The sequence below is a fragment of the Diceros bicornis genome, chromosome 17 (assembly GCF_020826845.1).
Source record: "Diceros bicornis minor isolate mBicDic1 chromosome 17, mDicBic1.mat.cur, whole genome shotgun sequence".
In the NCBI taxonomy this organism is placed as follows: Eukaryota; Metazoa; Chordata; class Mammalia; order Perissodactyla; family Rhinocerotidae; genus Diceros; species Diceros bicornis.
The window spans coordinates 668,732-696,613 of record NC_080756.1 but is presented as its reverse complement, the minus strand read 5'-3'; positions in this window follow the sequence as shown (position 1 = coordinate 696,613).

The window sequence follows — 27,882 nt, the reverse complement described above, 5'->3', positions numbered from 1 at the left end:
AGGGCTTAGCAAGCTGGAGCTGGTTACACAACCCTGTTTCTTTAAATCAAGGGAGAACTAGGACTCTCTTGTGAGCAATATTGCTTCTTTCCACTTGCTTTGTTATTATTGCGTGCCTAACAATTTAGCAAATGTAATACAGCAGCTTTTAGAAAGAACTTTCTTCTAACTTGTCCTAATATCAAAAAGCACAGAGGTTGGGTGATAGTTCCTGACTTTGTTTTGATAAAGGCATTACATTATTCAACTCTCAGGCAAGAATTCTGTAGCTTGCTTCAGCCCAGAACACCTAACCATGGAAAATTCCTGGACAGAGAGAAGTTTTCTAGCTATGTGTCCCTCTGTTTTTTAAAGAACACACTACTTCTATTTTTTTAAACTAGTTTCAAACCAAGGTCTCAGAGAGTGCTTCAAGAGTCAAGGGCATCTGGTTTGGGTCTTTAATTTTTGAAGTTGACAGATTCCACAGATTGATATTGATCTCTTTCTCCTTCTCCTTCTTCTCTCTCTCTCTCTCTGGGTTCTTAAAATTGTTTGAATATCAAATTTTTCTTTTGGCTGTTCTTGCTGCATTTGGAATGAAGTTAGGCTGTGCTGGCCCTAGCACTGCCTGTAGGGATTCACACAGGGCTGGGCCACTTCCCCAAACAGGAAGATGAAAGCTCCCTCAAGCCCCTCTACTGGGCAGGATCTCCTGGGCACCCACCCTTCAAATTCCGTCAAAGTACCAAACGCAGATCCCCAGTCAAATACTGGATTCTTTTCTTGAAGTTGCCTGCCTCTGTTCATCTCTTTCTGCTTTCCAGGGTAGGGGTAAAAATTCGTTTTTGCTTTAACACTCTCATTGCCACTCTTTTCAGTCCTATATCCTTTCAAGTCTCCCTTCTTTGGATCTGGACCACCAAACAGTGTGTCAGGCAGTTTGATGTGTATGGTTTACATCCTGACCATTTAACCACGCCATCCAGCCACTTATGTCAGCCATTAGTCTTATCAGTTTAACTGACGTTACTTTAAAGCTTTCAAATCTCATTTAGCTTTAGTTTTAGCTAACGTAAGGAGAAAATTTGGACAGATATGAAATTTAGTGCTACAGATAAATGGATTCATTTAAGAGCTGAGCGGACGGTGACTTTCCTTTCCAGTAAACATTTTTTCTGTTCTAAACTCCCAATGAATTATAGTGTGACCATGCAAGCCTGCCCACTCAAACACAACAAGGGTTAAATTTTTAAAACAAATACATATGGATGATTCAGGATCGATAACCAAACAGGCCCTATTTCTGATACCTCAGACCACAGTCAGGAAGGGAAGGGTTCACTTGGGAAAGAGACCTCGCCTCTCTGCTCCCTCTCTGATGAGGAAAAGCACTTGGTATTGGCCCATTGCTTGGACAAAAGAGCATGTGTGAAGAGTCAGACTTTAGTCCTGGATCTGCCTCTAGTTGTGTGACCTTGAGCAAGTCACAATCTCCACGTCTGTTTCTTTAACACCATATGAACAAATTAGATTTTCAGTTTAAAAAGTCTAGAACTAATACAAAACTCAGAGGTAATGAAGCCCTTTTATTTTTCACTGTGCATTTGTGAAGCAGTCACACAACTTGTGTTGGGATTAAGTATAAGACCTAGCCTGGGTGCCACGAACCAGGAGGTTAGGTGTCATTCAATCAACCTCCTAAGAACTCACCATCTGGAGCTGTTCCATGAAAGCATCTTCCAGAAACTCATCTTCATGTATTGTTCTCGTGAATCGTCAATCAATCTGGAATCTTCTAATAACAATGGCCAAGCAGCTGTCATCTTTCATAAGTTATCTTATTTCTTCAGTAAACAAACAGAAGCCACAGCATCCAAGACATTGTTTGGGCCAGTGTGCGGGATGCATTTATGGTCTACATTTTTAAAGATCAAACTTTGAAAGAGTCTTAGCAATAAAGCAGCCTACCGTACAAACGAGAAAAAAAAATGTTTTAAATGGCAGAGAAAAATCTCCCTCTTTCACAATAGCAGGAGATTTGAGTCAGATTAAAACTCAGTTCTCCATGAAGCTTCTACTTTTTCTTGTCATTTAGAACAATCAGAAAATATTTCTGTTCAAGAGGCACAAGTCTACCTCCAATGGAACCCACATACTTTTCCCAACAGTTACGTCAGAGCGATAGTGTTAGGCAGTCCGGGAATAAATGATGCTCGTTTTAAGCATCCTCATAGTCTTAAGATGAACAATATTGCCAACAGTCCAACAAAGATCAGCTCTAATGAGAACAAATGACAGCCTGCAGAATTTCTCCTCAGGCTTCTTCAGTCATCGGTGAGTCAAAACCACAGTCGCTGAGGCGACAGCCCAGAAAGAGGGGGGTTGAAAAACTTCCAATAACTGTCAAAGAACTTCTCATCTTTCTTAAGTTCTTAAATTGAGTTTTACTCATGTCAACCCCATCAACAGAAAGGAATAAACTCAGATTGTGTTTATATAGACGCCACAACAGCCAGTGGGTTAAGTGGAGAGTGAACTAAATCCTTTGATTGACTCAATTTTCTACTTTCAGTTTGCTATTTCAGCGTATTTAATTGGTCACAGTCTTAACATAGGCATATTCACTCAATAGCATTCGTGTGCCATTTGATTGCTGCTAACAACTTTCTGTCCAAATTAACCCTGGAGATCTCAAGAAAATCTAATACAAAGGCTCTTAGTCTATATAAGTGCATATTAGTTTTGAGAGGCATTTTTGCTTTGAGCTGTCACTGAGAAGTAGTGCAGAAGAAACCAATGTAAAGATGGTGATAAATGTGGTATCCAAACAAATTAGACCCAGATTAATTAAATAGTGCCAGGATAGAAAGTGTAACTCTTACTCTATTGTTATTCAAAGATGAATAGACACACATGCACATGAAAAATGATGAGCATATCAATCATATAAGGTTGTAATTATAAAATTGTACTTTGGATAATAAACCATGTTTTAGATTAGCAAAGTGAACAGAAACAATATCTACGTGTTTACCAAACAAATTATTAGATAAAAATCACATTTCATCTACAACATTGCCTTGTTGTACAATTTACACATATGACAGACTCTAAATATTAGCTGTATTTGGTTAAAAATAATGTATTAAGGGCCGGCCCCATGGCTTAACGGTTAAGTGCACGAGCTCCACTACTGCCGGCCCGAGTTCGGATCCTGGGCATGTACTGAGGCACCGCTTCTCTGGCCATGCTGAGGCCGCGTCCCACATACAGCAACTAGAAGGATGTGCAACTATGACAGACAACTATCTACTGGGGCTTTGGGGAAAAAAGGAGGAGGATTGGCAATAGATGTTAGCTCAGAGCCGGTCTTCCTCAGCAACAAGAGGAGGAGTAGCATGGATGTTAGCTCAGGGCTGAACTTCCTCACAAAAAAAAAAAGTATTAATAAGTATTTATCTATTTCAAAGAAAATTAGTATGGTCTAATGAAAAGAAATTTGGACATGGAGTCAAAATATTTGGGGTCCCCACTAGTCTCATCGCCTCCTGGCTGCGGACCTTGGGAAAGTCATTAATCTGCCTTAACATCAATTTCTCAAGATGCAAAATGAAAAAAAATCTGCTTCACAGGGCCGGATAAAACATATTTATTACATGTGAAAAATTGTTATAAAAATTAAAAGCACCGTAAGTTGTCATTATTATTTATGGTATGGAATTATAAATAGTTAATAAAAACAATTATTGAAATGCCTACTATGTGCTTGGCAATAAGTAAATTGTTAATCTTTACAATTATCTTGCAAGGCAGGTATCATTATACATGCTGTATAGAGGAAGACATTGAAGTTCAAAAAAAGTTAGTAATCAATCTAGGAATATATACCAGCAAGCCAGTAGAGCAAGGACTTAAACCCAAGCCTTCTAACTTCAAAGCCAAAAGCCTGTCCACAGAGCCGCATCCTAGTTAATAATAATGACATTCTCTGAGATGGTTATGGATATTCAAGGCAGTGTAAATCCTTAGTTACACATAATATAGATATTTATCAACATACAAATAACTAATCCAGTAGCAATCCTTTATTTTAAGTCTTTGATGAACACAAAGTGAGATCATTTACAAAACAAACCAATTTTGAAATATAGCTAATTAATATTTTATTTGAAGATTTAGGGTTTCGTCAACTGACATTTTGATTAGGGAGACAGTTTGTGGTTGACGTAGAGTGAGTGCCGTCAATAAGTACTGTACGTGGTTCTATTACTCAGACTCAGAAATCATTAGGAGTGGGGCTGTTAATGTTCAACTTGCCTTCTAAGTAAAGTTTTAGAAACGTTTATGTGCCAAGACCTCTTCTATACAAACAAAACTATATTTTGTCCTCCTTGCTGCTAAGTCCCTTAACTTTTAGCCCTCTCATGCAGGCACATCCTCGCCCGGGAGCGCTTGTGTTATGAGCGTGTGAACGTGACCATCTCTGTGGACGGGTATTCCTGCAGAAGCTGAAGAAGGGTTGAAATGCCGGGTGGTCCAGGAGCCTCCCTTCAGAGAGAAACATATTCAAACCGGACAGACAAAAGGCAGAAGCAAATGCCTTCTGCTATAGGAGAGTGACGTTGGCTACCATGTTCCTCATGCACATTGAAAACCTTTAAGGCAGTGCTTTCCAAACTGTTGTTGATGAACCAGCTGTTTCAAAAACATTTGAGGTGCTTATTAAAAATTCATATTTTTTGGCTTCACCTCAGACTGTCAGAATAATAAGGGGGTGCACTCACATGCACTAAAGGTTGAGGGTGATTGGTTCTAGGCACAGCTCACTTCCAGGTTAAATAATTTCAAAATTTTAATGCTTTCCTTTTCCACGTAATAATAATAGTCATTTTTTTTATTCATTCTTTAGTTGCGCTTAATATTGTACATACTTTATGGTGAGTTCATCCATATTTCCAAACTGAGTAAAATACTAGACATATTTATTTATTGAATTTTTTATTTGTTTATTTCAATCCCAGAAGAGCTGCTTTTCCTAGGTTCTGATTCTGGTCTCTTCTCTAGCTGGGTCTGATGTGGACCAGACAGCCCTCTCCACAGAAGGATATGTGCACACATACAAATAAAATACGTGTAATTTCAGTTGGCTCACAGACACTCTAAAGCGCATTCATAGACCACAGTTAATAATGATTGTTTCAGGGGCCGACCCCGTGGTGCAGTGGTTAAGTTCCACAAGCTCTGCTTCGGCGGCCCCGGGTTTGCAGCTTCAGATCTTGGCTGTGGACCTACACCACTCCGTTAGCCATGCTGTGGAGGCATCCTCCATACAAAATAGAGGAAGATGGGCACAGATGTTAGCTCAGGATGACTCTTCTGCAGCAAAAAAATAATAATAATAATAATTGTTTTAATAATGGAAAAATTTACCAACATACTGGGAGATTTTAATGCATGTTTTAAAGATGTTGATAGATTAGGCTGGCAGAAACAAACAATTGGACTTTAAAAATATAGAAGAGAAGATGTGAACAACACAAATAATAAGTTTTATCTAATGATGTGTATGTGTGTAACTGCATACGTCTGCCGAGTACATATTTCTACCAAGAGCACACTATGCGTTTACAGAAGTTGGCCACACACTGGGCCATAAAACACGTTTCAACAAGTGTCTGAAGTTTATAACAGTCATGTATCTGACCAACAGTCATAATATCTGACCATAGAAATAAGAAAAAAATAAATGTATTAGTTTTCCATTGCTGTGTAATAAATTACCACAACTTAGCTGCTCAAAATTGCCGTCCTGTGTTATCTCACGATTTTGTACATCAGGTCGGGGGCTCGCCTGGTTTCTCCTCAGGATCTCCCGGGACTGTAAGCAGGATGTGGGCCCAGCTGGGATCTTATCTGGAGGCTGTGGGGACAGTTTGCTTCTGTGTTAGTCAGGATTCTCCAGAGAAACAGAATCAAATGGATACATACACATTGATAGATATAAGAGGAGATTTATTAAAGGAATTGGCTCACGTGGTTATGGAGGCCAAGAAGTCCACAGTCCATTGCCTGCCATCTGGAGAAGCAGGAAAGCTAGTGGTGTGGTTCAGTCTGAGCCCAAAAGCCCGAGACCCAGGAGCACCAATGTCCAGCGTTCAATAGCATTGTTCATAGGGACCATCTCAACAATAGATTATTAAAATTAACAAGATAGTTCACCAAGTTTTTGGAATGAAAAATAAATGTAGAAAATGATTCTATTTCTATATATCAGCAAGAATGGGAGAATTAGTTACCGAAATTTTAAAAATACATCACTTAGCCACAAAAATATAAAATAACTACAAATGTATTTAATATAGATACACAAAATCTTCCTGAAGAAAATTTTAAAGCTTTATTAAAAGACGTTAAAGAAGGCCTGAATAGATGGAGAGATCCCCCTGTGTTAAAGGGTTGGGAGACTCAACAAAATGAAGATTTCAATTATTTCCAAATAGATCTAAAAGTTTTATTCAATTTTAATCAATATCTCATTATATGTTCTTTTGTAAAAGTGATAATATGATTCCAAAATTAATATGAAATCAATGTATAATAACCAAGATGACCTTGAAAGAGAAGCAGTGTGACTGCTCACTCTTCAGGTATCAAGATTTGTGATGAAGCTGTAATCATCAAAGCACAGACAGACAAGTAAACCACAGAACAGAAGGGAGTGGCTCTTGGTTCCAGATGCACATGATGAGGACAGAGGGGGATCCGCAGACCAGTGAAGATGATCAATGAATGATACCGGGCAATTGGTGGTCCACGTGGGGAAGAACAGAAATTGGATTCCCACCTTGTACTGTAGACAAAAAACAATTTCGTTTTGACCAATGATCTAAATGGGAAAGTCATAGACTTTAATATAGGAGAATATCCTTGATTTTGAGATATGGAAGATTTATTTTGAGAAGATAAAAAGTACACAACAGACAGGAAAAACACTGACAGATTTGGCTCGTGTAAGATCCATGTAACATTCAGATGCTATCCTGCTATTGCCTCGTTTTCGTCAGATTTGGGAACAGGAGGTGCCCGAGCAACCTCATCACCTCAGCTTCTTCCCCTTGGCCACGCCGGCAGTCCCACAGGACAAGGGACAGGCTAGGATAAGACACAGGTGCTGGGCTGGCCCGTGGCTTAGCGGTTGGGTGCGCGCTCCGCTACTAGTGGCCTGGGTTTGAATCCCGGGCGCGCACCGAGGCACCGTTTCTCCCGCCATGCTGAGGCCACATCCCACATACAGCAACTAGAAGGATGTGCAACTATGACATACAACTATCTACTGGGGCTTTGGGGAAAAAAGAAGAAGGATTGGCAATGGATGTTAGCTCACAGACAGTCTTCCTCAGCAAAAAGAGGAGGATTAGCATGGATGTTAGCTCAGGGCTGATCTTCCTCACCAAAAAAAAAAAAAAAAAGACAGGTGCTGAGGGAGTCTGAGAGAGACTGCAGAACCTGCGAACGTGGACAAAGAGGGGAGAAACCAGAGGAGAGCAAAAGGGAGCCTAGCATGTTTCACTGGGGGTCGGTGTGTGCACACGGGTAACTTGAGTCCAGACTAGAGGATTGCAGAACAAGTCATTGCTCTTCTATCATTTGAAAAGGAAGTCACACAAACCTTGATTTCAGTTCTCAATCTATGTGTTAGTCATGTGAATAAAAACCAGTGCCTGCAGTACTTGATGCAGAAGTAGCACACGAACCTCACTGAAAATCGTGCTTATAATCTCCTGTGCAACCTGGAGCAGCCCCGTTGACAGTTTGCATCAATAATCACAACATCCAATCCAGTCCAGCGAGCCAAATTCATTAATTTCTCTGTGCTGAAAGAGACTGAGGAAAACCAGTTCAAGCCTAGAGATTTTTTTATTAAGAAAATTTTTTTCCTACTTTAGAGAATTAACCTTTTTACAAAACGCTATAGAAATGTTCTCTCAAGGAAGATCATGTGGAGCATGAAAGTAGCTAAATAATGTATGAAATGAGAGACAGTAATTTAAAATGATCTCAGTTATTTGAAATAAGGTTAATTGGAAAATATATCAAAGTTAAATGACTGCTATTCAGGGAAAACAGACTGCAAAGTTGTTACTACTGTTGGACAGTCTGTTGATTGAAGGTTTCACACAGACGCCCATTTTCAAGGTTCATGTCTGGAGAGGTGTCACTTTTCCCGGCCTCGCCTCCGCAACTCAAAGCACCACCTCTGTCTAAGGCAGCGCTCAGCGTCACAGTCACGATTACCGAGAGGACATCGTTGCTCTCCTGGGACTGGACCTCAGGCACAGCAAATGTCTCACCACTGCATGGATTTACAAACTCAGGATGACGCAAGCAAGACACAAGAAGAGGAAGACAGAGTTCTGACAGGTTCATGGTCCAGTCACATTTACATCCTTTCCCTTATCAATGCCCAAATCCTGCAACAGATACAGTACTCACTACAATATAATGTGTCCATGGACCCCATTCTCATAGAAAGAACTGTCAAATGACCCCGTGTTGTAGATAACGTATCACTAGTACCAATGGGAGCACGGCTTGTCAGCAAGAGCTCATGCCAGCTGAAATATCTAAAGGCATTGTTGGGTTATTGTAATATTTTGAGAATATTCTTTGTAAGTAAAGGTGAAATATTGGCTCTCCACTTAAAAATATGTATCACAACATATTTGGAACCAATGTTACAGGAAAGTGATTCCAGATGTTCTCTGAGAAGTCAGGAAAACCCTTTTGAGAAATACTGATACACAATAATGTGCATGTGTATATAAGTTAAATCTGTGTGTATACACACATTCATGTCCATCACACACAGACAGACACACACACACGATCATACACAATGACAGGAACATAAACCAGAGTAAATGTGGAAATTTGGGGAAAGAAACCGATAACTCCCTATAAACAATTTGTTAAACTAAATCACCGAACTTAATGGTTGAAATGAAACACATGAGGGAGCAATTAGGTGGGGTATCACAGAGACAAATAAATAAGACCGAACTCCATGCAAATACAACCCTTCCTCAATGCTGCTGATAAGTGTCAGGAAAAGTCGACTAGTTAAATCCCAGGAAGGGGAAGACTGCGACCATCTTCAGGATCCAGGTGGAGCTATAAGCTCCATTTTTGTATTAAAAAAATGAGAGTAAGAGGCCGGCCCGGTGGCGCAAGCAGTTAAGTTTGTGTGCTCCACTTTGGCGGCCAGGGGTTCGCTGGTACAGATCCCAGGCTCGCACCAACGCACCGCTTGTCAGGCCATGCTGTGGCGGCGTCCCATATAAAGTAGAGGAAGATGGGCATGGATGTTAGCCCAGGGCCAGTCTTCCTCAGCAAAAAGAGGAGAATTGGCAACAGATATTAGCTCAGGGCTAATCTTCCTCACCAAAAAAATAAATAAATAAAAAATAAATAAATAAATGAGAGTAAATGTGTGAACATAAAACTTTACAAAGGAGCTTCAAATAGACCCTTAGAGCTAATAGTAAGGTTTAGTGTTTTTCTAAAACAGTTATTTGATAGAGGAAATAAAATATAATGATTATTTGAATGAAGTAGTAGAAAACAGTGACAAATTTTTAAGGTAAATATTTATCTTCTCCAACATACATTTTTAAAGGTTGAGGATACTTAAGAAAAATGAAAAGCCATTGAAGAGTACTTCCTTAAAATACTTACTGATTTTTTTTCTGACTGTAAAAGCAACAAGTATTTTTTTGCAGAAAATTTAGATGAATAGAAAAAAATAAACCTCAATTCAATCCTCTTTAGGTGGAAATAACCATGGCAATAAATAAATCGTATATAGATTGGAATAAAAATAAGTATGTAAGTATATAGATTGAAAAGGAACAGATGAAGTCATTTACCTAGAACTATGTGAACTAATACAAGAATTTGGGGCCAGCCCCAGTGGCCTAGTGGTCAAGGGCTCTGCTGTGGTGGCCAGGGTTCGGTTCCCGGGCACAGACACACACCACTCGTCTGTCAGTGGCCATGCTGTGGTGGCCGCTCACATAAAAAAGGAAAAAACAGGAAAATTGGCAACAGATGTTAGTTCAGGGTGAATCTTTCTCAGGAAAAAGAAAAATTCAGTAAGGTAACCAGATACAAAATTAGCATACAAAAATTAATAGCTTTCCATTACACAAACAAAGACAGATTTGATAAACATTTTTAAAAGATTCCATTTACAAAAAGCAATAAAAACTTTATTGCGTTATAAATAAATATTGAGTAATAAGTTATGACATAATCTATCAAACTTTACTGAAAAATCTAAAAGAAAACTTAATAAATGGAAAATAAACCGTATATTTGGATAGAAATGCTCAATATTGTAAATATTTTAATAGCCCAAATTAGTCTACAAATTAAATAAAATCCCAACCAAAAGCCCCACAAGAATTTCATGGACCTTGATAAAATGATTTTAAAATTTATATGGAGGAGCAAATGCTTAAGAATAACCAAGACAATCTTGAAAAGGAAGAAAGCATTGAGCGATGCATTCAACTAGACTTCAAAACAGAGTATGGCGCTGAAGTTAAAACAGTGACAGAGCAGCACGGTACGAGACCAATGGGTCACTCGTATCTGCCTGAGTGAAGTTCTCAACTTTCCAGTCTGGAAATGTGGGAAATCCAGAACCTTACACAGGTATGTGTGGTAATTTAATGCATGATAAAGGCCAGCATTTTAAACCAGTGGGAAATGAGGATGAACTTAATCAAATTTTGGGAAAATGAAAAGGTATAGAAGTTGACCAGGATGTGGAACAGAGACACAGGCAGTGAGCCCATATCTTGAGATGTCTGGGAAAGCCCACATTTATTCTTGTTTTAATCACAGGTTGACTTATCTATACTCAAATTGCTTTTTCTTTCACACCATTAGTCCTAGATTATACTTTTGGAGCAATAATAATAATAATAAATAACGTTCATTAAATTGTGCCAGGTGTTATTCTAAAAATTACTCCAGATTAATTTATGGATGTTCCCTATGGAGATTATACTTTTCATGATGGCTGCAACAAGATTTCTCGTCCTACATGCTCTTTTTATCATGTGACATTTACATCCATCCCATGAGAGGTGGGGTCTATGTTCCTTTCTCTTGAATCTCAGTGAGTCTGTGACTAAGTGGAAGTGACACAATGTAGCTTCCAGGACTAGGTCGTAAAAGGTGATACAGCTTTCGTCTTGTGCCCTTGGGATATGTACTCTTGAAGCCCAGCCACCGCGCTGTGAGGAAGCCCAGCTTACATGAGGAGGCCACATCCAGCTGTTCTAGCTAAAACCCCAGCTGATTTGCATCAATTATCTATTGCTTCAGAATCAATCACCCCAAAACATGGTGGCTTAGAACAACAACAGTCATCTTATCATCATCTTTCATGGTTTTGGAGGTTGACGTGGCTCAGCTGGCAGCCCTTATTCAGGCTGCAGTCAGACATTCCTGGGCTGAAGTCATCTCAAAGGCTTCCTCCTGTCCATGCCCGGCACTGAATAGTGGCTGTTGTCGGAGACCTGCTCTAGGGCTGTGCGCTGGGACACCCATGTGTCTAGGATTCCTCAGGTTGGCTGGGTCCTAAGAGTGAGCAGCCTAAAGAAAGCCAGGCCGAAGCCTTGACCCAGCCTTGGAAGTCACATAGCTCCACTTCGGTCTTACTTTACTGGTTGAGGCGGTCACAGAGTTCCTCCCAGGGTCAAGGGGAAGAGATATAGATTCCAGCTCTTGGAATGTAAGGAGAACGTGCGAGATGGGAGATGTCATTCCAACCATCTCTGGAAAACACAATTTGCCACAGTCCACAATACTATTATCATTCTCATTTTATAAATGAGAAAATTGAGGCCAAAAAAAGTAAGTTAACTAGTTCACAGACACACAGATAGTATGCAGTAGAGCTGAGATTTGAATCCAGGCAGTCTGACTCCAGGGCCTAAATTTTGACCTCTATTCTATGCCATGCTACTTCTCTCTAATAAAAGCACATTCTCGTGTGAGGGTGTGTGAGAGAATTTAATTTTATCATACAATAAATCCTGAGATAATGTATATAAAACCTTTATAACTGGCCATGGTGCATATAGGCTTTCAATAAATATTAGTTATTTCCTAGCTGGAGGCTGGTGATTCTTGTTATACACATGTACACATAGAGGGTGGGAGCAGCATGAGAGAAAGAAGGGATGTTCCAGGTAAAGAAGAATGGCATTCAATCGGTTTCAACATAGATGAGTTTTGATTTCTTCATGCGAGTTTTTAGTGGTCCTAGCACAGCCAGAACCGACCTTGGGGAACTGGCCAGAGAAGAGGGGGCAGTTGTTTCTTCACCACCTTCGTTGTGTCAGACACCGAGACAGCGGCTGAGCATTCGTCGTCTGGTTCAAGAAGAGAAATGGAAGCCTTCTTCTATAGCTGGAGGAGGTTTTGGCAGTGTGTCCACAATTCAACTCCAAGAAAAAGAAAATCAGAGGACTTTATATTACATCAATAAAATTTTTCTTGGTCTTATCAGCAAGAATTAACATTTTCCAAAGATTTTTTTGCACTTTATTTGTGCCACTATAATCGTAGTGTGTTTCAATTTAGCCTTTATGTATAGCTCAGTCTCAGTCAGGGCCAAAAGAATAAGCTTTATTCATCTTCATGTTTCCTACAACGCCTTGAATATAATAGGGGCTGGCATAAAAGAAATTAAAAATTGAATAAAATGCTTAATTTTGAGCATTAACTTGCATGTTCAAATAGTATATTATTTCTGGTACAGAAGAGCAAGGTATTAAGTTATGTATTTGTATTCTGCCAATAACAAGCTTATTTAAGAAAACTTGAGTCTCAATTCATAGTCCTGGCTGGAAATTTATGGCACATTCTGCACTACCAGATGTGCAAAAGTGCCATCTGGTGATAATTTACTCAAACTATAGACACACAATTCCTGGCACCCTGAAGTCTGAATAACGTAATGCTAGATGTGTTAGATTTTTTTCCTTTCTTTCTACCTTTTTTAGCACAAACAGCACTACTGACAATGAGTATGAACTCTAGTAAAAAAGAAAATAAGATTGGGGTGGTGTAATATGAGCTGGCTCACTAAAAATCTTTCCGTGGGATTTGCATGGATGCTCAACACGGAAGAGACTTGCATCCACACTGCCAGACACTGTCACGGCGCCAGCTCTGGCTCCCCTCTCTTTGGACCCTGAATTCAAAGACAGCATGCAGTCAAAGATGATTCCTGGGCCGGCCCCGTGGCTTAGCGGTTAAGTGGGCGCGCTCCGCTGTTGGTGGCCAGGGTTCGGATCCCGGGTGTGCACCGCCGCACCGCTTCTCCGGCCATGCTGAGGCCGCGTCCCACATACAGCAACTAGAAGGATGTGCAGCTATGACATACAACTATCTACTGGGGCTTTGGGGGGGAAAATAAATAAATAAATAAAATCTTTAAAAAAACAAAAACAAAAACAAAAACAAAGACGATTCCTCGTCTCTGTTACCAGTGAAATAGGATGTGGGTTGTTTAAAATAGGCGGTAATCGTCATTTTGGCCAACTATAATTAAGTAATAAATGTGCAGAATCATCTTATTCTCCAATTAATTTCTTGGTTTTTTGCATCATAAATGATATTTTAAAAAATTCAATTCTGTAGTCTGTATAACTTATTTGATTTTTATGTATTGAACTCGTATCCTGTGATCTTGCTGAACTCCCTTATTAGTTCTGTCAGCTTTTTTGTAGATTCCTTAGAATTTTTTAAGCATAGATAATCATGTAGTCTGCAAAAAAGAGTTAGTTTTATATTTTCCTTTACAATCTGTATGCATTTTATTATTTTTCTTGCCTTATTAACATGTTTAGGACTTCTAGTGCTACTCAGTGATGAGTGTGGGACAGGGATCAGGAAAAATTTCCCCCACAGGTGTGTCAAATGGACCCAGTGCTTCCTTCTAAACTGCAGCAGCACTTTGTCCTTGTCAGGTGACTAAATATATATCTGTGTATGTGCCACAGGATTTTATTTGTCACTATTTTGTTAGCATTTTTGCATCTATGTTCTTGAGAGATTGGCTCATAATTGGTATTTAGGCTATGCTGGTCTCATTAAAAGAGTTCAGCTACATTAAAATTAGGAACATGTACTTCTCAAAAGACAACAGAAAGAGAAAAAAAAGCCACAGATTGAGGACAACATTTTAGACATATTTAACTGTTAAAGGATTTATATCCTGAATAGAGAACTTCTGCAAGTCAATATGAAAAACAAAATTAGATAGGATAATGAAGGAAAAACTGTGAGCAGGCACAATAGAAAATAAAAAATCTAATTACCAATAAGCACATGATAAAATGTTAAACCTCATGAACTTTCTGGAAAAGATTAAGTTGAAACTAAAATGAGATACCAGCTACTGCACGTATCCCCCAGATTGGGAAAAATTAAAAACCCTGAAAATATCAAGTGTTTCCAAAGATATGGAAAAAAGAGAATTCTCCTTCACTGTTGGTGGGTGTATAAACCGATGCAACTATTTTGAAAAATTGGCAACATCATCTATTAAATTTAAACATACGCATGCCTCACAACTCAGAAATTCTAATCCAGATTACATACCCTAGAGAAGCATGATTGTATGTGCGCCAGAAGATATGTACAAGAATGTTTACATCAGCGCTTACTCGTAATATGAGTAAACTGGAAACAACACAAATATCCATCAACAATAGGATGGACAAATATACTTGTGGTAAAATTTAAGCAAACGAATATTATAAGGCAATAAAAATGAACAAACTAGAGCCGTACACAATAATGGGGATGGAATTAGCCAAGACAATGTTACACGAAAGAAGAAACTCTCAAAAGAACAGGAGGTGGACGCATGGGGTGCTGTGAGCATTTATTTCCAGACTGGTTTGATCATTCTATGAACGCGCACTTAATAATTATTCATTATACTATACATTTTAATGTATTTTTCTATAAATAGGCTATATTTTACTTGTTTTTATATGTTTATAAACATTTTTAAATGAAAATAATTCATATTATATATGTCTTTATGAAAGCACAGGCTGATAACATTTTTAAACTTCAAGATACAATAACAACATTAACTTCAAGATTTCATAAAAAATACGTCGTGTGTGTGAAAATCTAGGTCTTCAGCTATGTGTAATAATCCTCAGTGATTTTTCAAACAGTACACTGCTATGTCATGATTTAAGTGACAGTAAACTACAAGCAAATTACAGGCTAGATTTCTTTAAAAGACTTGCACATTTAAAAGTTAAAGCCAATAGACTTGGTGAAACTCAAGCATGTGAATAATAGTTTGTGATAACTCTGTCAAGCCTCAATTACGATTAGTTTAGCTCCTCTACTATGATAGGAATACTTGTGATCATTATTTCATAAGTATAAGCTAATAAGGATAATAAACTATTAGGGAAAGATGTTTCCTATAACTCAATAAAAAATGGGACAGATTAATCCTATCAGCCTGAGAGAGGCCACTATGTAACATTCGCCATGTATTCTAGAACATTTTGTATTATGTTAAGAATGTGAATAAATAAAGAGACATCTTTACAGGTCTATTTAGTCAAAAGCAAGTATTTTTTTCCTCTGAATCAACTGAAATGATTAGCCATGTCTATGTACTGAGATGTGTTTCTTTGCAGTTCGGTTGTGATTTCTGGGAAAGATGAGAAATATTGCAGAAAAAGCATGATCTTTGGAATCAGGTAGGGCTGTGACTCTGGGAAAGTTGCTTCATTTTTCTGTAAGAAGTGGGGTGATAGTGGGACCTCTCAGGTTTGCTGTGGGTATTTACACAGGGAACACAGCAGGTGGCGTCTGGCCGACGCCCAGTGAATGTCGGGAGCCCGCTTTCCTGTTAGAGTCTCTCCAACCTGTGACTCCACATCCAACTTAAATGTAAAATCTCCTATTTAAAGTGTACTATATTTGTACTATGTAAAAATCCTTCACCTAATCTCATTTTCACAAGTACACGCACGCATGACCAACCTCAGTTTGTATCCAATTCACTGGCGTGCGTTGATCACCGTGTCCTTTTCTCGAGCTATTTAGGAAAAAGGCAAAAATCTGTCTTGGGGAAAATCTGATGATCCTCAACTCTATTCTAGGGCCAACAGTGATATGCAGTAAAAAAAAAAAAACAACACAAAAAAAGACTGGACTAAAAATCAGATAAGGTGGTTCCCAATCTTGTGATTCCACTAACCAGCGATGTGACCTGGTGCAGGTCACGTGTCTTCTCTGAGTATCAGATTTCTTACCTCCATGATGGTGCTAATAATACCTGCCCTGACTGTGTTACAGATTCTTACAAGGATCTGAAGAGAGAAGAGTAAAAACAACACCTAATTAGGAATCTAAAGACCTTCGATTTAAGTAAAAGAATAAATATCTGGTAATATTGGACCAGAGGAAAAAGGAGGCACTCATTTTATATACGGAATGAATCTCCTTCAGAAAAGCCTTTTCTAAAACACAGGAAAGATAAAAAAATAAATGACTGACATTTCATATCAGCAAGCCTTCCGGATTTCAGAGCAGAAATGCAAGCCTGGCCCTGGGCAGTCCGACAGACTCTCTGAACCTTAGCGTTTCATCTACAGAATAAAAAGGCTGGGATAATATTTCTCCAGAGTTCTTTCCAGCTGAGACTTTCTATGATTCCATTTGTAGAAGAGCTTTAGTAACTGGAAAATGACCTACTCTTCGCATCAGCATAATAAAACCTCTTTGTGAACCAGAAGACAGGATAAAATAAACAACTGAAACAGAACCCGAAATATTAGACTCATTTAATTAAAATTAGCAATTTTACTGGTTGCAAATCCATAAAACATCTGTGCAAGTCTTCTCTCTAAATGAAACAATCTACATGAAAGCATTTTGGAAACTGTAAGATGCCATGCAAATATAAAGTATTATTAACATCACCATCTTCTTTACTAGAGCCCACGGGCTTGGCAGAAGTAGCCCGTCCATCCCAGCCTTGACCACTTACCCAGGGTAGGCGAGCTGGGGAGGGGGATAGAGGGATGCGTCTTCCCCCGTATGTCACTGACATAGTACAAGCAGGTGTTTTCTCAGGCATTCAGAGGTAGTTACTCCCTAACAGGTAGATGGACAGATAGATAGGTCTTTTTGTGTGTTTAGGTTAAGGAAACAGTCACTGTCAATTCTCATCTCTTGATTTGAAGCATTTTTAAACAAAGCAAGTGGGATGGTACGTATTTTACCATTGTATGCAATATTTTCCATATACTAGCTTACTACTTTTCTTTTCTGAAATAAGCTATGATTTGTATAAAGTCCGTCTAATTGGAAAGTGCTGTAAAACAAGCTTTGCCAGTTATGAGTCACTGCAAAGATGTTAGACAGCCTGGAGTATTATCTGCATTGGACCCTGAGAGACAAGGGGCCGAGACAGAGGCAGAGCAGAAGCTGACCCTCAGGCTGTCTGCAGAATGCCAAGTCTCTGGGAAAAACAAAAAGAATTGTAATTTGGAGGATGCCTGACGATGGACAAACCTAGCTGGCTAGGCACCTAAAATTCCCCAGAAGATGAGTTTGTGCTGTCTTAAAATCTTACGACCTGGCTCAATGGCTTGTTGGAAGTTGCATGTTTAAATTGAGTGTTAATTTGCAAGAACCTTTTGGGAAATCATCGTGACCAATTATGAACTGGATTATCAAGAAGGAAAGCTGGGCTAGCACTTGCTTCACGTTTCGTTCAGCTCTCCTCTCCCTCTTGAGAGGATAACTGGGTAAACTGTGCATCTTGGCCTGGGACTGGGGGTAGGGTGGGGACTGGAGGGAATCTTGCCTGTGCTTTTGTCTTCTCTAATTTCTGGCATTATACCCTCGCTAAGCCGTTAGTCAAACTCCCTCATGGTAAAAGAGGGATAATGTCAACATTAGAAGCTCCAAAGCAAATAAATAACATATTTATTTCCCTAAAGTTTTCCTAAAATTAACCGCTCATCTCAGCTCAGGATACAGGACTTGCAGCTTGAAATACAAGTCTTTTTCAGACTCAGTTTGAGAATTTCTCATGTGCCCTCTGGTCATTATAAAAGGAAGTCGACTGCTGCCCCTGGAATGTGCGTGGTCAGATGGTCAGGAGAGGTTTTGACGGCATCACACAGCGAGGGCCACAGTCCAACCCAAATGGGTGAGGGAAGATTATATTGCAGGGAGAGCTGTTTTCAGCTGGAACTACAAGCCAGAAAAATCTCTTTCTCTATAAGAACTTCAGTCCTTCACAAAGGCACAAAGAGGAGAACAGTTAACAACCAGTTACACGGTAGCACAGACCGTTACCGGGTAACTTCTGGGGAAAACGTGAAATGTCTAAGAAACATCAGTGGTCAGGCTTTGAGGCAAGAGGTAGACATTCCAACATGTAGGGACTCTGTAGGGAGCACAGAGCAAAATGGGACCCAAGAGGCAGACGCAGACTGAATCAACGCAGTGAGTAACAGTATCAGAGCCCACTGTATTGTTATGACGGTTTATTGTGCACCAACCTTACAAATGTAGCAGTGTGGAACAAAATTAAATTGTTATCTTAACAGTAAGAACTGAAGTTACTCTTAGGGAGAGAACTGCCTTTGGTGGGAAAATAACCGGATGCAGAAAGCGAAGCCCTGCAACAGCCAACAGGAGCCGCAACGCAGAGTCAGTGGTCTGCACAGGAGGGCTCGGGAACTTGAGATCCTGGGAAGAGTGATGGGTGAAGACGGGATTTCAGGGACGAGACCGAGAAGGCTCAACTACACAGTGGGAAAGGACCCCCTGCAGGGGCCAGGAGGTTTCCACAGGCCTTTTAAGAACAGAGGTGCCAGTAAGTGATTCTAAGTTGTTTCAGGTTTCCAGCTCTGTTATCCTGAACCTCTAGTAAGTCTGCTCCATACGCCTCCTTGGGCAGGAGGTGCGGGGCAGACAGGCCGGGGCGGGAAGCACGTCTAACATGGAGTGACGCAGAACCGTGAGGTAGGAACTTGGCGCCACGGGCCTGGAGGAAACGTGGACGCACTCTCCCAGGCCTCCAGCACCCGCAGAGTCTCTGGGCGGTGACGGCAGGCGCTCCTCGCGCATCCCAGTCTCTCTGCTCTGCACAGTAGGATGGAGAAGTTAGGGTTCTGGGGAAGCTCCCCCCACAGGGGAGGTGGAGGGTGGAAATGGTAGACGGACACCCCACCCTTCCTTCTCTCCTCTGCAGGACAGTTTTGAAGTGTTTCACACCGTTTCTGAAAGGCACCCAGGGGACAGAGCCCCCTCTGCCCACAGTGGTAACACGCTCAGCATCTACTCTGGACTTTCCCCACTCCAACACTGTGCTTCCTGCCTCCACTTCTCATTACCTGCCCCCATGCTCTGAACTCAGGGTCTGCTTTGGGGGAAACCAGACAAGGCATCCTCCCACCCTGTCCCCAGCCACACTATTCTGATCCCAGACATAACCATTTCTATTGGTTTCTCACCTCCCAAAAGTGTCCCTTGCATAGGCAAGCATTTACACACACACATGTGTATGTACATATGTATATATGGACATACTGATATACACTGAACATAATATTTTAGCAATTTCCCAATTATCCAAAATGGAAAAAATCTGTATCCTAGACAATAGACTAAGATAGCTGAGTCTCTTCTAAAAGGTACAACTCCACTTGAAAGAGAATAAATTTTATAATACTGTTAATCACATCTAAAAATCACACATAATGCATGCCATTTAGCCCCAAATGTGCTGCCTCCAGGGCCCACCACTCATCAGTGGCCGTGCACCAAACTCATCTCACACCAGCGCCTTTGTGCTTGTATGTACATGAAACACGCAGCATACAGGAATGCCTAGCAAAGTACTTCTTATATTTGAAGTAATAATTTCAAATATTTAAAGCTTTTATTGTAAAACACTGAAATTTTGCATAAAATTATCTTAAAACCAAGAGGTTTAACAAAATTTGATTTTAATGTTGCTATGTCTATAAAAATTATTTTACCACTCAAATGTTCCATTTGTTGTGCTGGCTATCCATGGCCAAACCAGCAAAATTAAGTTGGTCCTTTGTAGCCCACCACTCCTTCTGTGGGCACTCGTGGTTTTCTCCAACAGTGGATGTGATATTTACTATCATACTGAACACTTCTTGTTATTAAACTTAAAGAGAATGGTCTCTTGTGATGCTAATTTGGCCTTATTGCTGCTTGCGTAGGGGTGAAGACAAATTTTTCTAAAGGTTTACACCATGGTTACTGTGCTGTAAGGACTTACAAATACACACACACACAAAGTTGTATATATACCATGCGAATTCAAAATGTGTACCAGTTCAACCAGCAATGCAAGAATAACAGCTGGTGGATTTGTCTTTTACCATTGAGTTTTATAGACACCATTTACATTCAGTACATTATATTCAGATGATTGAGTATCGTAGGAACTACTTTTTTCACCTCATGAGTCAACTCACTTAGAGGGGATGCACAAAATCAGCTATGTTGCCATGGTTTCCTGGCTTCTTTGAATTCTTGTGAAATACTTCTGTATTTTCAGATGTATCTTCACATTATTTTAAAATGTCGAGTATAACAAGTGATAATAGCCACGTTCAGAGGCAAATGTTAGGTCCTCGCTTAAATGTCCTGCCTGTGACAAGCAGCCATTTCAAACTGCGTATCACTTTCCCTCCAGAAATGCTCTTCAACTGCTTCTCTAACTAGGACTTCAGTGGGGTCCCCCTTTCCCAGGGGGTCCCCCTTTACCGTCTTGCCAACACATCCTGTGCACTGGCTGCATGCGAGCTCTCCTCATCAAAACTCGCTCCTAATTCACTCTACTCTGTTTGTTTTCTGGAAAATTGGGAGCCATGGGAAAAAAATTCTGTTTTGAACATAAGAAAATCGGAAGCTTGGGGGAAATTTTAGATAGATGTATAGTTGTTATATTGAGTGGCCTCAACATGGGTTACAAACGCGAAATGTTTTTATTTTTCTCCAGTCTCTGTTTTCAATTGCTCTCTGTCACTGTCACTTCTCTGTTCCTCAGGGACATCGTGGAAATGCGCCACACCTTTCACTAGAAGTCTAGGTCTGTTTAAGCCACTCGTCTCATGGTGGCGTGAATCTCTTTTGCTCCTTTCCTACCCACACCTCTTCCCCCTCTCAGGAGACCAGGCTCGTGGCTTGAAAGGTTTGGAGGGGAGAAGGCATGTCTGATTCTGGGTACTTCCTTCTCTTCCCCAGTCCAGAGCTCGGTTGCCCTGATTTGGGAGATTGGGAAGAGAAACAGTGGGGCAGAGTTCTTTTGGGGTAACCGTTCACCTGCTGGTGGTGAGGAGGCCACCGGGGTCTCAGTCGGGCTCAGGTGGGTTCTCTCTGCTTTTCTGACCAACAGTCTTCAGGGAGATTCCACGCACGGCTCTCTTGGGAAGGACCTCTGCTTCCTCTTGGCCTCCTCAGTCCTTGGAGCCCCTTGAAGCAGGCAGCCTGGTCTCCTTTAGTCTCGCTCAAGTTGTCTACGTTCCAACGCCCCGCGGAGTAGGGGGGGCATCTCCCTAACCCTCCGGAAAGCCTTGAACAACTGGAATGGGGCGAGTCTATCCTCTTCTCAGGCGCCACACCCTGTCTGTTATTGCTTCTCTGCTGCCAAATGCTCCCTCGGGTCTCTGCCTTTGCAGAAAACGTGCTGCCATCAATACTGATTTTTATATACACGCACAAACCTCAGGGAGCGTGCACCAAACCCCTGCAGGAACGGCCTGCCGTGCTCTGCTTGTGTCCAATGGCACCCCCAGGGTAGGACTGCATTGGGGACCGCATGCTCATCTCCCGTCTCAGACAAACTCTCAGGGCACTTCCAGAGCTCCACAGACACCTCCCATAACCCTGTGTGGTTGGCAGAACCCTCAGATTCCTGCCCCTGGAACGCCCTCCCGTCAATGGGCAGAATCTATGAGGATGAGGGAATATTGCTCCTGGAATAGTTTACTAGTTCAGTTCGTTGACTTCAAATTCATCAAAAGGGAGATATGCGGATGGGCCTGATCTATCTAATGGGCCTGATTTAATGAGCATTTAAAAAGCACTGGGCCCTCCCTTCCTGGGGCACAGAGATCGGAAGTGTGAGTGGGCCAGTGGCAGGGGCCTGGTGGTGGGACTTGAGAACGGTTTCCAGAAGCTGCAAGCAGTTATAGGAAGACAGCAAGCAAGATGAGGGGACATCAATCCTACAAGCATAAGAAAGGAACTCTGCAAACTTTCTGAGGAAGCTTGAAGGCAAACCTCACTCTAGGTCAGCCTCTTGATGAGGCCACAGTCTGGTTATCGCCTTGATTTCAGCCTTGTGAGATGGAGCAAAGACTCAGCTAAGCTGTACCCGCAGAAACCGTGAGACAATAAACTTACGCCATTTTAAGCCATTAAGTTTGTGGCCATTAAGTCATTTGTTGTGCAGAAATGGAAAGCCAGCGCACCTCTCTCCTCCATCTTTGTTCTTTTCTTTTTTATCATCCAGAGCTGGGGTCAGTGCTGGCTGATCTCTCAGAGGGCGGCCAGTTCAACAATCTCACAGCAAGCCTGGAAACATCTGGCTTAATTTCTGGATGCCTTTGTTCAGAACGGCGGAGATGGAGGATGATTCATGCTTCTTTGTCCTCAAGTAGAGGCAGAGCATCAATATACTAAATATACACTAATGTTTTGAGTGCAGAACTGGGTATTTTGGTAGCTTTCTTATGCTGTCCAGTTCTAATTAGAGTGTGTGTGTGTGTGTGTGTGTGTGTGTGTGTGAACTTGGCTTACTCGTAAAATTAATACATGAAAACATCTTTTACATTACAAAGTACCACACATTCAGGCAATTAAACTATCGTACTCACTCAACATTTGTTGGGAAGCCTCTCTGTGCCAAAGCTTCAAATTTGCTCTTAAATAATTACGATTGGTGACACATTGAGCCTCAAGTAGCTGAACCTCGAGGAATTGATTCATTGAGCAAACATTTATTGAGCCTCGTGGAGGTAACGCCTGAATAAGGGAGAACCCTCATCTTCTAGGAGCTCGGAATACTGGAGGTGGTCAGATACATAAACAAATATTCAAACACAATGACCAAGTGGGCACACGGTCAGTGCCTGGCAGTGCGGGGCGATTTTGTAGGAGACTGTGTCTAAACCAGGCACTGTTTGCAAGATTCTGTCCGTGCGCATTTATTTATGGGGAAGAGTCCATCACTCTATATCATATTTTCTAACGAGTCCATGTCCAGGCTAACGAGGCAAGGAAGCGTGTCCTAACAGAGCGAGTCAGACGGGCAGAGACCAGGAGGAGACACGGTATTTCTCCTGGTCCAGGAAGGAGACGGACGAGGTCACCTCCCAGGGGTGTGTAGGGCGTTCTGGCGGCTCTTTAATATTACCGGTTCGGGAGAAGATCATAGAGATGTAAAGATAATAAGACCCCAAGATGAGAGCCCAGCAAAAGGAGCCAGGTTCTCTAAACGTAGGGTGAGCCGTCTCACGCAGGTGGGAGAGCCCTCGCCTTGAGAAGCGGGGAGAAAGAAGAGCCCTGCCCGCCGCCCTCTCCGCCCACAGGCCGCGCTCCGCCCGTCGACGCATCACTCTGAGTAGCGTGACTTTAATCGAGGAGAATTTTGAAAACTGGGCTCGCGCCCAAGTTGGCTGACAATTCTTTACCTTGTCATGTTTTCATTTATTTCAGGTGTTGGGCACAAATTCACACTGCAGCAGACAGAGGCGCGCGAGCCGCCGGCCGGAGCGCGCTCCAGGGAGGGTGCCGCCTGCGCCGGAGGGCGGTGTCCGGCCGCACTCGGGGGGCGCGGCTGCCGGGACCCCGACGAGGGGCGACCTGCCGGCGGGGGTGGTTTTGCGTCAGATAACACCGACTCCTTTCTAGGTTCCAGAATTTGCAGAAGCGTGATTTTGTCTAATGACACGGCAACTGCAAGTTTTCAACTCCCTCTGCTTTCCTTCCCCTTCCTTTACTTGTAGCGCATTTATTCCTAAGTACCCAGCGAACTAACCTAATGTTGCACATTTTTCTACATTAACAATTTTCCTATTGCCTAAAAATATTAGACTTCATTAGAAGCAAAGACTGAAAAGCAATGCGAGCACCTTATCCTAAACATTTGATTTATCATTCTTAGGACATCATAATTATATAATTATAAAATTATAACACTATAATTATAATTGTAATCAAACAAGTTATAATTAAACAATGTAATTATACAATTAAAATTATAATTTCTAAAATTATTTTAAAATCTCATCCACACAAATTTGTGAAACCAACTAATTCTCCCAATTACAAACTTTCTTTCAACTCTCAAAATATTCTGAACAAGGCCAACCCTGTGGCGAAGCAGTTAAGTTCGAGTGTTCCGCTTCTGCAGCACAGGTACTCGGGTTTGGATCCTGGGCGCAGACCTGCTCACGCTCATCATGCCACGCTGAGGCAGCGTCCCACACAGAATAGCTACAACTCTACAGCTATGATACACAACTATGTACTGGGGCCTTGAGGAGAAAAAAGAAAAAAAAAAACAGGTAGATTAGCAAAAGATGTTAGCACAAGGCCAATCTTCCTCAAAAAAAAAAATTCTGAACCTATTCTTTTCATTTAATGGTGATCAGAACCTCAAAATAAAGTTAATACATATAGAATTTGAGGCATGAAACAACTTTTAAGAAATCAGCCTTCCCAAAGCCCCTGACATACCCTCACTGGTGCCGTAACCTACTCCACGGGTAGATGAGACAAATGCGTGATCCACAGGCCACTTTCCTGAATCATCCCCTTGTGCGTCTGCTGCATAGCCCATCAGAGAAAGGCCGTGAGCCGCACTACTTTATACGTATTTGCAACTAGATCTGAAATCAGCAATCCCGGCACAGGGCTCAGAGATGCCCCTCAGCTGCGTAACCAGGAATTTCAGAGTCACAGCTCATCTCCCTGGTCTGATGCTGTTTCATCCAGTTTCCAGGCCTGACTGGATGCAATTATTACACTGCCCTCTCCTCCCAACCACTCCATTGTCACATCACAGCAGCATTTTGAAAGTGCTGCTCTGACTCTGAGGTTGCTCCCCATTCAAATATCTCATTTACTCTTGTGGGAGTTCACTGATCTGGGTAAATATTATCTCACATCTTGACCTCTTTCTGCACCAGTCTCAAGGCAGTCTCCCCTTCCAGGGGAGCACTGACCTGGCCACCCTCTGGGCTACATCCTGGTGGCACCATGTCAGGCTAATTGATACATTTCATGAAGTGCTTTCTGCTGGCCAGAGATTTTGTTGTTCGTGGACTTAAATATCAGGGGGAAAAGAAATTTCTCCCTTCCTCTTCCCTAAACTCTGTGCTTTCTGAACCAGAGAAACTCCTAGATGCATCTTTTGAAGGAAGATTTGAATCACGGAGCCAGCTAGTTTATTTGGTAGTATTCTGTAAATCAGAGGCCCTGCTGTGTGTGGCATCTCCCAGAACTCTGCTGATCTCTATGGGCTAAAGGTTGTTAACATTTCTGTGTGTAGTGTCTCAAAGCACTTATTTTACGGAATGAGCCCCAAAGTCACCGTATCCCAGAGCCATCGTGACGATTTTATAAGATGATAAGTACAAAGTGCCCAACACAGTGCCAGGCACATAGAGGGCTCAGTAGACTGATGCTGAGGAATCAAGTCCTCACCGGCTTGGGTCTGTCTCTTGATGGATCTTTTTCCACCGTGACAGCTAAAGGCGTCGTAGTTCTCATCGCAGGATGAGACTTCAGGATACCTACATGGCTCATTGGTCACTCTTCCATTATATTCAGATTTAAAGCTATTAAGATACAATTGATGTGCAATAAACTGCACATATCTGAGGTATACAACTTTAACACATGTATACACCTGTGACACCATCACCACAGTCTAGAAAATGAACAAATCCATTATCCCCAAGACGTTCTCTTGCCGCTTGTAATCCAGCCCCCACCCCACCCGCCCGCCTCCTTCCTGGTCATCACTGATCTCCTCTCTGTCTCTATAAAATAGTTTACATGGTTTGGACTTTTACCTGAATGGCATCTGGGAGCCGAGGGCCTCAGTACTACAACTGCAAGGAACTGGATTCTACCAAAAGCCACAGGAGCTCGGAAGAGGACCCTGAGCCTCAGATGAGATGGCAGCTCTGGGCAACACCCCGATTACAGCCTGTGAGACTGAGCAGAGGACCCAGCTGTAGCGTGCTCGGATGTCTGACCTACCCGAGCTGGGAGCCAATAAATGTGTGTTATTTTAGGCTAAGTTTCTGCTAAGTTGTTACGCAGCAGTGGAAAACTAATATGCTGACACAGCAGTGACTATGCAGGCTGCCATTCCTGAATATTTTAAACTGTCCGTTACATTCTAGTGAGCAGCTTTCCTCCAAAGGGCCTGATACCTTTTCTATGATAGCCTTCCTACACTGCAGCTAAAAATATGACTGCAGATTTCCTTTGTATTGGCATTGGTCTGTGAGACTCGGGAGCTGCCTTTTCACTGTGCACAGCCTCTCTCCAGTGCGTGTGACTATTGTGGTGACTGATCAGGTCTCTGCGTGTGTCAGTCAGAGAAAGAGGAGCTGGAAAGCATTTTCTGTTGGAGGTGGACGCTGGGGTAAAGAAGGATGGCGTCAGGACTTCTCCTCCGAATCTCCTTTTCCTCCTTTGTTCCCTCACTCTTAGACCCGAATGGAGTTGAAAATACAATGCGAAAGCAAAACACATCAGTGAGACACACTTGACAGTTTTGATTGACGTTCCCAATGCAGGTGATTTTGTAATTCTACCTGCCTGCTCTTCCTGGGAGAGCCAGACCACGGAGACCTGCTTTCAGGCTGGCCTCGAGGATAATGTTCCAAGATCGTATTACTGGTGTAAATACTGCTATTACGTAGCCATTCTGTTATGTTCAAGCATGGCTTTTAATTTCTTTTGGTACAATATTTTGGTTAAAAGAGCAGACTTCAGCGCCAACTGTGCTGAGCTCTGTTCCTACATCTCCCAGGAACTCCTCATGTGCTTTTGCTTGAGTCAGCTCACCTCTCTGAGCACCAGTGCATTTGTCTGTGCAAACAGAGAAAACACCTACCATCAAGTGTAATTGTGAAGGTTAAATGAGATAATGTACGACACGCATTTAATGATGACTGGCCTATGGCTGTTAAGGTTATTAATATTAATGCATATGTTAACACATTAATAGTAGAAAGTCTTAAGATAGACTTTTAAAAAAAATCTGCACATTAGTAAATTCATTTTAACAAATACCAAACATTTATTAACTACCTACCTATTATAAACAAAGTATTGTGCGAGAGAAGGGAGAAACTCTAGAGGAGTTTTTCTCAATCATAAAGAAAAACGTTCTAGGGTACCTCTGTGTTAATTTGAACAATTGTTATTATAACATCACTCACACACACACACACACACCACACACACACAACATATCTGTACCATTTCTTAGGCAGTCTATCACAGGTGACGTATTTATCGATTGTTCACTCCACGTGAGCACAATAACAGTTGTCATCTGACTGTGAGCACTGTCCTGAGCAATCTTACGTGTCATCTCATTTAATTACCTATAGGCCTAGTAAGTTCAACTATTACCCCTACTTGTCCAAGTGATTAGAAATATGGAAAAGGATGTAGGAAAAAGAACAGAGCTAGAGACATAAATTGAGAACAGACGGTTGAAGATAAGATCATGAATAGGAAACTTGAAGAGGT